Genomic DNA, 12,286 nt, shown 5'->3' with positions numbered 1-12,286 from the left:
ATTTCTGTAGATTCTTTTAAATTTTGAAAATGAACTGTATGTTAATAAACACCGACTTTATAATCATTCAAAGTGTGTATACATTTTTTGGGACACCTGTATATGGCTTCAAGTAAAAATGCAAGAATGTTAGAAAGGAGGAGTTAGAGAAAGAAAGTGACATCAAATATGCAATAAGAACATTTGGGTGCTTGAGACAGAAGGAGAGAAAACACTGAAACTATAGGAGTTTGGGGTTCAATTAACTGGAGCATTATACATCCGATATGGCTGCGAGAGGTGGGTAGGGCCCAGGGCAGAGAAGGGACCTGGGATCGACACAAACATCATCAAGAAACAGATTTATAATAAGTATAACATAACCACAACCAGGACAGCAGCACCTTGAACACAGGAGTCTGGAGATAAGCACTTCTGTTTAACGTGTATGTTTGTTGTGGGTGAAGGGGCAGGAGGGTGCTGGCATCTCAGAGCAATCTAAAACTTTTCCTCTTTGCATAAGCAGAGTTGCTCAGAAACCAGGTATCTACAGGAAGAGGAAGTTCTCCCAATAAAAAGAAAAAAAAAAGTAAAAAATAAATGGAATAAATGCCAAAAGATAGACTTCTTTGAACAATCTAGTTAAAGGCTGCCTTATTTATACCATAACAGTTTGTGTATCAATTAAAGCTGATTATGGGAATTTGTCTGGTGCTGAGTAACAGGGCAGGACTCACACAACCACCACTTTGCATGATTCAGAAATTGAGATGAATGTTATGTACCTGAGTGGCACAGTTATCAAGAAATCTAAATCCCAAAGTATCAATTAATTTAAGTATCATTTTACATTCTGAGAACATCCAGGCAGGCTCTCAGGAGAAAGAATAAATCTGAGGGTAGGAAGTTATTTTTATTATGTGTAAACATTGAGACAATATTTGTGCTTGGTTATTTGTTTTCTACCTCACTTCATTTTCTTTGTTATTCTTTCAAAGCAATCTCTTCAGGGGAAAAAAGGCATTATGCAAATGTAGCATCAAGTTATACTTCTTATTACATCACCTCATTAGGCAACATCTTGGTAGGTTCCTGGAGTTCTTTAAATTAACATCCATCCCCTTTCTCTCCTTTTCCTTCCCAAGGGTAAATCTACTGTCAATCTTAAATTCACTATATCTGGCTATACATTAATTGTATAACTCTCAGTCACTGCCATTTGTATTCCTTTTTTTATTATCTTTTTTATGTTCTATGACAGCTTTCCAGTGGAGTTTCACCTGAAACACATGGCTTGCATTTAGTATTTTCAACAATAACACACAGATAGATACTAATATTTATTTACCCCAATGATTTCTCATCTTGGTAGTACTAGTATTTGTTATCATAAAAGCTTCCAGGAAGTAAATGGTTTCACATGTCATAGACTTTTTTTTTTTTCTGAGCAAATTTCTTCCTCTCACAGCCCATTCCAAATTGGAGGGTCTAATGTGAAGAAAACGATCAAAATATCTATAAAAGCTACTAAGAAGCAAACTATTACATCTGCATATTTCATTCAGCCCCCTGGGGAGCCAAAATTCAAGTTTCCTGGAAGTGAATACAAACATCTATCATTTTTCCCCTTCTCAGAACTGAAATAAAACACACAAAGTATAAAAGATTTAGTTATATGGAGGCCTCCTCTTCTAAGTCTATACAGTTTTCATTTTGTCTTTCCTATTCTTTGGAAAGGAAATTCAGATATCTGTGTGTAAGAATATAGCACTAGAAACATTTTCCCCCACAAAATATAGGATTGGAAAGAACTTTAAGTAATTGTCTCTGTTCTCTGTTGTCCTAGGTCATCAGTGTTGGGGTCTTGAGGGACTCACTGAAGTACTGTATGTTATTTATTTATTAACCCGCACTGGAGGATATGTTTATTGATGTTTTTAGAGATAGAGGATCAAGGGCGGGAGAGAGAGAGACATCAATGTGAGAGAGAAATATTGATCGGTTGTCTCTGGTATGCACCCCAACCTGGGATCAAACCCACAACCTAGGTATGTGTCCTGACTTGGAATCAAACCCACAACCCTTTGATGTATGGGATAATACTCCTACCAACCGAGCCACCTGGCCAGGGCTGAAGTATTTTAAAGATAAAAGTGTCCCCTGCAAGTTAAACTAAAATATCAACACTTACTGAAAGGATTGGAACACAATTAGCACAAAGAGACTAAATGGCTCCCAAGCCAGCAAGACTCCACTGTAACCTGACTGATAGTATAACAGAGCTAAATAATAAAGGATGGGGTCAGGAGGAAGCTGGAAAGACAGGGCAATGTGGAGGCCAAAGCAGAGGAAGCAAGATGTACTTTGTATCCAACTACATCCAAACAAAGAGGACTTCATGGTCCAAAGAGTCTATTCCCTTTAACTCCCAAACCATCATCTGCTCCTGGTGTTCTGATTCCATGCTCAAGAAGCAGGCATCTGATTCTAATTTGGCTCCCCGCATGGTCAGCCTACAGGGAGAGATTTGGCAGGGTGGAGAATGAGTCTCCAATCCCCACAGCATTATATATTTTTTCATTATAAATTGATGCACTGGCATCCTGGTGTGTAATTTGGCTCTCCATACATCTCGCCTGCTTAGAATGTACCAGCCAGACCATCCTATCCCTTCAGCAATTGCTCTTCTCATTTTAAATTAGAACAGCGACATTTTGATTGTAGAGCTCAATCTTGCAGATTCTGATTATATTTGAGAACAAACTGGAGTGCGCTGATAGATCAAGTTCTATCAAAAGAATCTGACTTTGAACAGCAGAAAACTCATTAGAGGTAATGTCAGGTATCTTGAGAGACAGGCTTCAAGACTTCCCTATGTGATGTAATTTCAGCCTCCAGAATTGGATGAGGTGCGCTAAGTTCCTTTCCCTTTCTGAAACGTTGAGGCATTTCATCTACACTATCCGAAGAAGCCGCTTTAGATAAAATCTTGGCTAAATCCTCTCTCATATAAGTGAAGCCCAATTTCTTTGTTTTTCTATTTTATCATTAAAAATGAAATTTCCAAGGCAGTTCAACATTATTTTTGTTTTCTCAAGGATTCATTTTTATAGACCTTTCTCCTACATATATAACCCCAATTATATTTGTCCTCCTCAGATCATTGTTGTTTTTTATGTCTTGAAACCATACCCGCACAAGTTCTATACATTTTATTTGCGTTGCATTGTCCCTGTGTTGAGATGATACTCAAAATAGTACAACAGCAGTACTGAGTGGTACTGATTTTAACATTTGGGCTAATACAATTTTGTAAAAATTCTGAAATACTAAATATAATCAACAGTCTCACTGGACAGTACCACAGAGTGGTCTGTATCTTCCCAGGTTCCTTTTTTAAAAAAATATGTATTTTTATTGCTTTCAGAGAGGAAAGGAGAGGGAAAGAGAAATAGAACCATCAATGATGAGAGAGAATCATTGATCAGCTGCCTCTTGCATACCTCCTACTGGGGATCGAGCTCACAACCTGGGCATGTGCCCTGACCGGGAATTGAATCATGACCTCCTGATTCATAGGTCAATGCTCAACCACTGTACCACACTGCCTGGACCACATGTTCCTTCTGACATCTACCTCCTACCCATGTCCCCTTATCCTCCCCGCACCTGCACTCTGTATACTAAGTCCCCTCCCTCCTGTTACCCAGCATGGAGACACCTCTCTTGTCCTCTCTACCTCCCACTTACAAGAGCAAACAGAGTTACTTTATTATTTTGATAGAAGGCAATGCTCTCTCCAAGAGAATAAATCTGTACAGATATCATGTCAGCGTCCTAGGCCTGCCCCTGGGGCACTATCACCCACTGGCAGACCGCGCCATCTCCTTCCTCATTCTAATAAGATTTCCAAACAAGCTGTCAACAGCAAATTGCTGAGTTAAGAATGCAGCATTGGGCAGATTGAATGTATTAGGCTTCGGTATTAAAGTTTCTTCTGAAAAGATCAAAAAAAGGAAAAAAGAAAACATGAACTTTTTTTCATATTTTATGTCGGAAAGGAAGTGGATAACCTTTTGCAACATTTTTCTATTTCATCAATATACAATGCAGCTGCTGTCTTTGAAATACCTTGATATTAAAAAACATGAAAGTCAAGTGCTCTATAGAAAGAAAGGTATGTTTTCTATTTCTTTCACATCTAATGTTTTTCAATATGGTTCCAAAAATACTGTCATCTAAACCATATTTTTAAAAATATAGTTATCAGGGCTAAATTGGGAATATTGTGGGGGAAAGGGTAGGATTTCAAAATGAGGCTTTTATAAAAGTCTCTTCTGGCCTATTGCTTAATAAAAATGCCTCACCCTTCATTTTAATTATGCTGAAAGCACATGGTAATACTGCAGTCTAGAAAAAATGAAAAATCTCCAAACCGATTAGCTTATTAGGTAGCCAGCCCCATTTTCTCTTTACTCTTCTCCCTCCCTTCCCTTCCTCCCTCCCTCCCTCCACTTCCTTCTTCACTCCTTCCCTTTCTCTTTCCCTTCCTTCAGTTTTTAACATTTGGCCAAAAATACATGATGTCTAGAGGCATCTAAGCCTAGATTTTAATCTTGGTTTGGACTCTCAACACTGCATTTACTGTTTTTTTCTTTAGTGAGTTAATTAACCCTTATAAAGTTAAGTTTCTTCAGTTATAAAGTGGAAATAGTGACATAACTTACAAAGTTTGGGGGTGGACTGAATGTGCCAATATATATAATCTGTGGTAAGCATTAATGTTAATGCCATTTTCCCTTAATTTATATCATAGACTAATTTGGAGATCACTATTTTTAAATATTATTTATCTAACTATATAGAAGATAATATATTTAGCCTGAATTCCAGATCCAATACCAAGAGGAAAAAGTCATCATTTTCATTAAGAGAACGGAAGATAGGAGACAAAGGTTGAAATGGCCATGGCATTGCTAGCCCACTAACACGTTGCAACATTACACACTGTCATAAAAACCACCCAGTGGCTGGTTTTGGTAAATTGTAGGAAAAAGCAACAGCTTAGATTCCAGCTACCATTTAGTGACTTAGTATTTTAGAGAAGCTTGATCCTTTACTGGTGGGAAAATAACATATTGAAAAACATATTGGCTTTGAAACAAAGTATATGAAAGTATATGTATTATTTCATTTGTATACAATTCTATAAAAATTATTTTTTCAACTTGATTTTGCTGAGTTTCTTTAACTTTTCTTTGACTTTGCATGGTGATGGGATTTGATTCAATTATAAGAGAAAAAAATAAACTGCAAAATAATGTTGTTGGGGTGATAGATTATTCTGTAGTTTTCCTAAGGTTATGGGTATAGGACGTTCTTAATCAGATCAATGGAGATGCTTCCCTTTAGGCAGAACTCTGAGCCAATAATAAGTTAATAATGTCATATTCTGGTGGACATAGGTCATCTTGGTTAAAATGTGGAATAAAGGTATTTACTTTATTTTTTTGAAGCAACAGAGACAGGAAAAATTTTGTCTTTGACTTATCTTCATGAGTAAAGTTGATCTTCTTGGATTCATTTAAATTGCCATTGCTACAACCATAAAATGATATTTTATTTGGTGATCTGACACCAGAAATGAAGAGTTATGAGAAAGAAAGCTCCCTCAACACCTTGAACAGGTCAATCTAACCTGTCTATGCTGACATAGAGAGGTACGTGTGGAACAACCGAGGGAATAAATCATTGCCACTCTAGAATTTCTCAGCTGTGCATTTAAAAAATAATCATAGCTGGCTGGTATGGTCAGTTTCATCTGTCAATTTTGCAAGGATACAGCATCCAGTTATTCAACCAAACACTGATCTAGGTGTTGCTATTTTACAGATGTGCTAAAAGGCCATTCTCAGTTGACTATAAGTGAGAGTGACTGTGCCAGATAATCTGGATGGGCCTGATCCAATCCATTGAGAAGACTTAAGGTAAGGCTGAGTATTCTTGAAGAAATTCTCTCTGTGGACAGTAGCCTCAGCTGCTTCCTGAGGGTCCCAGTTTGCCTTTCCTGATTTTGAGCTTGCCTTGCCACACCTCACAATTGCATGAACCAATTCTATGCAATTTATCTCAATGTATCTTTCACTGGTTCTGTGTCACTGATTTAATCCAGACTGAAATGTTGGCCAACAGAACACTAAACCCCTATCTAATTTCATTCCCTAAGCTTCCCCAAAACTCCTGATATTCCCTCCAGATGTAACCTTTGTAAATAGGGGAAGAGGGATGACCCAGTGCAAAATATTCACACCAAATTTTCTAGAAATCACCATGAATTCTAAATGTACTAGAGGCCCGGTGCACAAAAATTTGTGCACTTGGGAAGAGGGGGTCCCTCAGCCCGGCCTGTGCCCTCTCAGATTCTGGGACCTCTAGGGAGATAATGACCTGCTGGCTTAGGCCCGCTCCTGGGTGGCAGAGGGCAGGCCCAATCCCTAGGTGCAGCCCCTGGTCGGGCTCAGAGCAGGGCTGATTGGGGAGTTGGGGCGCCGCCCCCTGTCATGCACAGAGCAGGGCAGATCTGGAGGTTGCGATGCCACCCTCAGTCACGCTCAGGGTAGGGCCAATTGGGGGGTTGGGGCACCGCTCCCTGTCACACTCAAGGCAGGGTCAATGGGGAGGTTGCGGCGACACCCCCTGTCATGCACAGAGCAGGGCCAATCAGGGGGTTGAGGAGCTCCCCTCTGTCACTCACAGAGCAAGGCCCATCAGGGGGGTTGGGGCTCCGTACCCTGTCACGCACAGAGCAGGGTCAATTAGTGGGTTGGGGAGCTCCCCCCGTCATGCACAGAGCAGGGCCCATCAGGGGGTTGAGGAGCTCCCCTCTGTCACTCACAGAGTAGGGCTGATAGGGGAGTTGGGGCACCGCCCCCTGTCACACACAAAGCAGGGCCGATCAGGGGGTTGGGGCATTGCACCCTGTCACACTCAGGGCAGGGCCGATGGGGAGGTTATGGCTCTACCCTGTCACACACAGAGCAGGGCCCGTGGGGGGGGGCAGTTTGGGGCGCTGCACCCTGTCACACACAGAGCTGCAGGGCGATTAGGGGGTTGGGGAGCTCCCCCCTATCAGGCACAGAGCAGGGCTGATCAGGGGGTTGGGGCGCCTTCCCCTGTCACGAACAGAGCAGGGCGGATAGGGAGGTTGTGGCCCCGCCCCCTGTCACACACAGAGCAGCAGGGCAATCAGGGGGTTGGGGTGCCGCCCCCTGTCACACACAGAGCAGGCCGGATCAGGGGGTTGGGGCGCCGCCACTGTCACACTCAGGGCAGGGCTGATGGGGAGGTTATGGCTCTACCCCGTCACACACAGAGCAGGGCCCATGGGGGGGAGTGGGGGGTTGTGGCCCCGTACCCTGTCACACACAGAGCAGGCCATGGGGGGGTTGGGGCACCGCACCCTGTCACACACAGACCCGCAGGGCGATCAGGGGGTTGGGGAGCTCCCCCCTATCAGGCACAGAGCAGGGCTGATCAGGGGGTTGGGGTGCCTTCCCCTGTCACGAACAGAGCAGGGCGGATAGGGAGGTTGTGGCCCTGCCCCCTGTCACACACAGAGCCGCAGGGCGATCAGGGGGCTTGGTCACTGCCCCCTGTCATGCTGATCCCGGTGCCGGGAGGCCTCGCGGCTCCGCTGATCCTGGTGCTGGGAGGCATATTACCCTTTTACTATATAGGATAGAGGCCTGGTGCACGGGTGGGGGCTGGATGGTTTGCCCTGAAGGGTGTCCTGGATCAGGGTGGGGGTCCCCATTGGGGTGCCTGGTTAATATACTGATTAGTCACAATAAATCTCATTTATTGAAAATGCTACTCTTTAGCTGTAATTGGGCCATGTTTTTAGTTATGTTGTTTCAAAAGTTAAACATCATGGTTTCTTAGAATGCATAACACAGACTTGGAAAATTCACTTTGCCAAAGTTTAGAACTTTTTTTCTAAAAATAGGTTATAAGTTATAATGCCAGAGTCATGCTTTCCTGTCTTTTGGATGCCATTAAATCACAGTTTAGTATCATGAAAGTATATTGAATTTTACACAGCTTACTTTACAGGCAAAAATTGTGAACATAACTCTTTTTCAATAGATACAAAATCTAATAATAAACCACCCAAAAGGATGGATAATTTATATTGCTTCTTTCAACAAAAGAAGCAATAAAACTATGACTGATGAGAACTAGATTATTTTGAGAAATTAAAAGAAATGAGACACTGTAAAACAATGAAAACAATAGTAAATATCATCAGAAAATAGAAAATAGAAATTTTATACCTCCACAATTAAATAAATCTTTGTATATGTAGGGAAAAAGTACTTCAGTGGGAAATTCTTAAGTAATAATGATTTGTAAAATGAATACATGACTCAGTGCATTTAAGGTACACACATAGCATTTTAAAAGCAGGTGTGGGACTTGTTGAGATACAGAGAAATATGTTGGCCACCTAAAAGCATTAGTATTATTGACTAAGACTTCACTCAAATGGGATCTAATGAAACTTTCTCTTGGTGTCTAATTTATCAAATTCAAATTCTTGGGTTTTTATTTCAGAAGTAGATTTCATAATTTAATGATTCTTACCTTTCATCACTTCAGATATTATTACATTTGTAATTCCTAGAATATAAATATGATATGCTAACTTTTTTGTGGGTTTTAGATAGCATTAATGTGGGTAGAATTAATTTCTCCATTCCCAAATTAGTATTTCTCATTCCAAATAGACTCTTCTGTGAAAGAAAATAGTTTATATTGTTTCCATAAAGTTGGTTAAGGACAACTGAACTAATAGCTACATTGCAGAAACAGATATGACCAAGAATTACCTTAAAATTGATTCCATTTTTAAATTTTGTGGTGATAAAAAGAAGATATAACATTGCAAGTCATATATTACTATCCTTTTAAAAGTGGTGAGAAATCAATAATGAATAATTCTACATTTGTTAGCTAATGGTATGGCACAACCAAACATCTATCAAAATAAAAGAGTCCATATGCATATAAAATCAACTCTTTATCATAAATATCATTAGAAACTATAGAGTCCCAACTGCAGTCTTTGAGTAAGACTCTTAGAAAAAAAATAACATTTTAAATGCATAGCTATTATAAACTCATTTGATATTCATTTTAATTGCCACGACTATAATGAATGTGCTTTGTATTCCAACAGATGTCACAAGTACTACTACAGAAGTTGCAATATAATTCAGTCTTAGTTAAGAATGAGTAAATGGATATTTAAAATTGAATGTTACCAGGAATAGGGGAAAAACAATTATAACAACATCAGCTCCCTAAAAGAGCAAATTAAAGATTTTTATTAAATTGTGTTCTTTCTTATTTGGACACTAGAGGCCCAGTGCATGAAATTCATGCCCTTGGGGGAGAGGACCCTAAGCCCAGATTGTGAGAGGTCGCAGGCCAGGCTGAGGGACTCCACTGGTACACAATCGGGGCCGAGGAGGGATGCAGGAGGTTGGCCAGCCAGGGAGGGACTGCAGGAGGGCTCCAGGGCATGTCCAGCCTGTTTCACTTAGTCCTGATCAGCCAGACCCCAGTACCAAGCTAACCTATTGGTCGGAGTATCTGCCCCTGGTCATCAGTGGAAGGTAGCTTTTCAAAATCTACCCCTGGTCATAGCGAGTAGTTGAGCAGCCTTAGCATAAAATTAGCACATTACACTTTGATTGCTTGAACGACCAGGCACTTAGCATATTAGGCTTTTATTATATAGGATATACAGAACACAACAACACAAGAAAGCCTGCTATATCAACCAATCCTTTTCCTTGCCTCAGCTATTCTACAGATTAGTGAGCCTGGAACACAAAAATTGAAAATGTGAAAAAATGACTCAGAAGGGGAGGCTGAAATTCACTTTACAATATTTAGAGACTGGTCTATGAAAAAGATTTAAAAAGTACTACTATGCCAATTTATTTTAGCTGAAGAAGCAGATAATTATGTATGACATTTTATTCCAATGGGCCAGACATGTCCTAATATTCCCTTTAATCTTCTCCCACATGGAGGACTGACACCTTAAAATCTTACCTGAGAAACCTTCAGGGCAGAAATGAAGGATGGTTTGTTAATGTCCTGCAGAGAATTACCCGGGGATGTTTGTTGAAAGCAAACATTCATGGGCCCAACCAAGTACTATCAAATCAGTTTGGGCAATCAGCACTTTTGAAAAGCTACCTAAAAATTCTGATGTACATACTTGTTTAAAAACAACTGCCTGGCCCAGGCCAGGTGGCTCAGTTGGTTGGAGCATCGTCCCATACACTAAAAGGTTTCAGGTTCGATCCAGATGGAGGCACCTCAGGGAGACAACTGATCAATGTTTCTCTCTCACAATGATGTTTCTCTCTTTTCTCTCTCAAATCAATAATCATATCATCCAGTGAGGATTTAAGAAATAGTAAGAGTAAAAACAACTGCCTGAAGTTTGGATGAGGCAACATTTAAAACTATATATTTTTCATTTCGTTCCAATCAGTAAATATTAAGTACCAATGTGGGTGAAAATTTGATACTGAGAGGCAAGTACCAAAAGGCAAGAAGCATATGATAAATTGATTGTCAAGGTCAATTCATTAAGTAGAGTAATAACCTACACATATCTGAAAACACAAAGAACATAGTGTGTTTATTGTTCAGATGAACAATTCACTCTTTTTAAAAAATCGTTATTGTTAACAACTAACTCTTAATTTAAGTTTAGTAGTTCTTCCTCAGAAAAGGTGTCTTGAAGCTTAAGTTGTATTTAGCTTATTATTAGACATGTAAGTAAAACATTGTTTAAAATCAAATTTATCCTATTCTTCTGATGTTCGGGATGCCCTGTGTTTTGAAAAGGAGGGTGATAGTGAGTGAGGCTGATTGGTGGCTGGGGGCAAGGACAGAGGGTCTCAACGAGGGAAGAGAGGAATGAACTGCAAGACCAAAGCACTAAAGGCAAATTGCTTTTCTTACCTCCAACCTCATTCCCCTGGTGTCTGAACTGTAAGTTAAACTCATTTGGAAGTTGCATTGTGTGTGTGGTTGTTTTTTAACCACCAAAACAAAATTGAAAAAGTCAAAGTTCACTTTGGAGTTTAATAGAAGGGGAGAAAATAAAGCGGATGGTACGAAGTTATTTTTCTGGTCAGCAATTTCCCCTTATCCTCATCCTCACCCCAGAACTGGAGACCTACTGATGGAAATCTTGGAATAAACTTCAATAAGGAGCCCTCACTCATAAAACTGAGTGCAGACAAGCTGATGAGATTCATTCATTGTGCCTTGATTTTTACAGTCCTTGGTTGACGTTTCTTAACACTGGAAACAGGATCAAAAGCAGTCTCTCACCCAGCAATGTCAGCATCACTCGGGCACTCACTGTTATCAGTCCGCTTGGGCTGCCATAACAAAACCTCACAGGCTCTGGCTTAAACAAGGTATTTATTTTCTCATAGGTCTTGGGACTGGAAGTCCAAGACCAAGGTGCTGGCCAGTTTGATTTCTAATGAAAGCTCTCCTCCCGGCCTTCTCATATGTCCTCACATGATGAAGAGAGAAAGAGCTCACTGTTCCCCTTTTTAAAAGGCCACCGATCCGCCGAAACCGGTTTGGCTCAGTGGATAGAGCGTTGGCCTGCGGACTGAAAGGTCCCGGGTTCGATTCCGGTTAAGGGCATGTACCTGGGTTGTGGGCATCCCCAGTGGGAGATGTGCAGGAGGCAGCTGATCGATGTTCCTCTTTCATCGATGTTTCTAACTCTCTATCCCTCTCCCTTCCTCTCTGTAAAAAATCAATAAAATATATATTTTTTTAAAAAAAAGGCCACCGATCCAATCAGATCAGGAAACCAGACTTAATGTCTAATTTTCTCCGAAAAGCTCTATCTCTTATTCACATTGGGCATTAGGACCTCAACCTGTGAATTGGGAGGGGGCACAATCCAGTCCATAGGATGCATTACCTATGCAAATTCACAAGTCACTCCTCAGACCTGCGGAATCAGAGACTCAGGAAGGGGGCCTAGCAGTCCATTTTATTCGCCTCTGGAGGTTATTCTAAGGCACATGACATTCTGAGAAGCCCTGGCCTTCAGGAGAAATCCCAACTCCACGGCATGGCATCTGTGTCCTCCAGTTCTTCTCTGCAACCAGTTTCCTACTGCTCTTCACCACCAACTCTGCTTTTGCTCCCAGAATGGCCTAAAGGTCATTCGTGTTCTCTTCTAGATTTTGCT

At 40.8% G+C, this 12,286-nt stretch overlaps 1 protein-coding gene across 1 annotated transcript in view; it reads right to left on the bottom strand.

Moving 5' to 3' along the window:
• CNTNAP2 (contactin associated protein 2) overlaps nt 1-12,286 on the bottom strand; it is a 1,802,564-nt gene that overhangs the window by 573,534 nt on the left and 1,216,744 nt on the right. The window lies entirely within an intron of this gene.

The sequence above is a fragment of the Myotis yumanensis genome, unplaced genomic scaffold, assembly GCF_028538775.1.
Source record: "Myotis yumanensis isolate MYYU_CA2020_CCGP unplaced genomic scaffold, mMyoYum1.0.hap1 SCAF_9, whole genome shotgun sequence".
NCBI classification, from domain to species: Eukaryota; Metazoa; Chordata; class Mammalia; order Chiroptera; family Vespertilionidae; genus Myotis; species Myotis yumanensis.
This window is presented reverse-complemented; position numbering and strand designations above follow the sequence as displayed.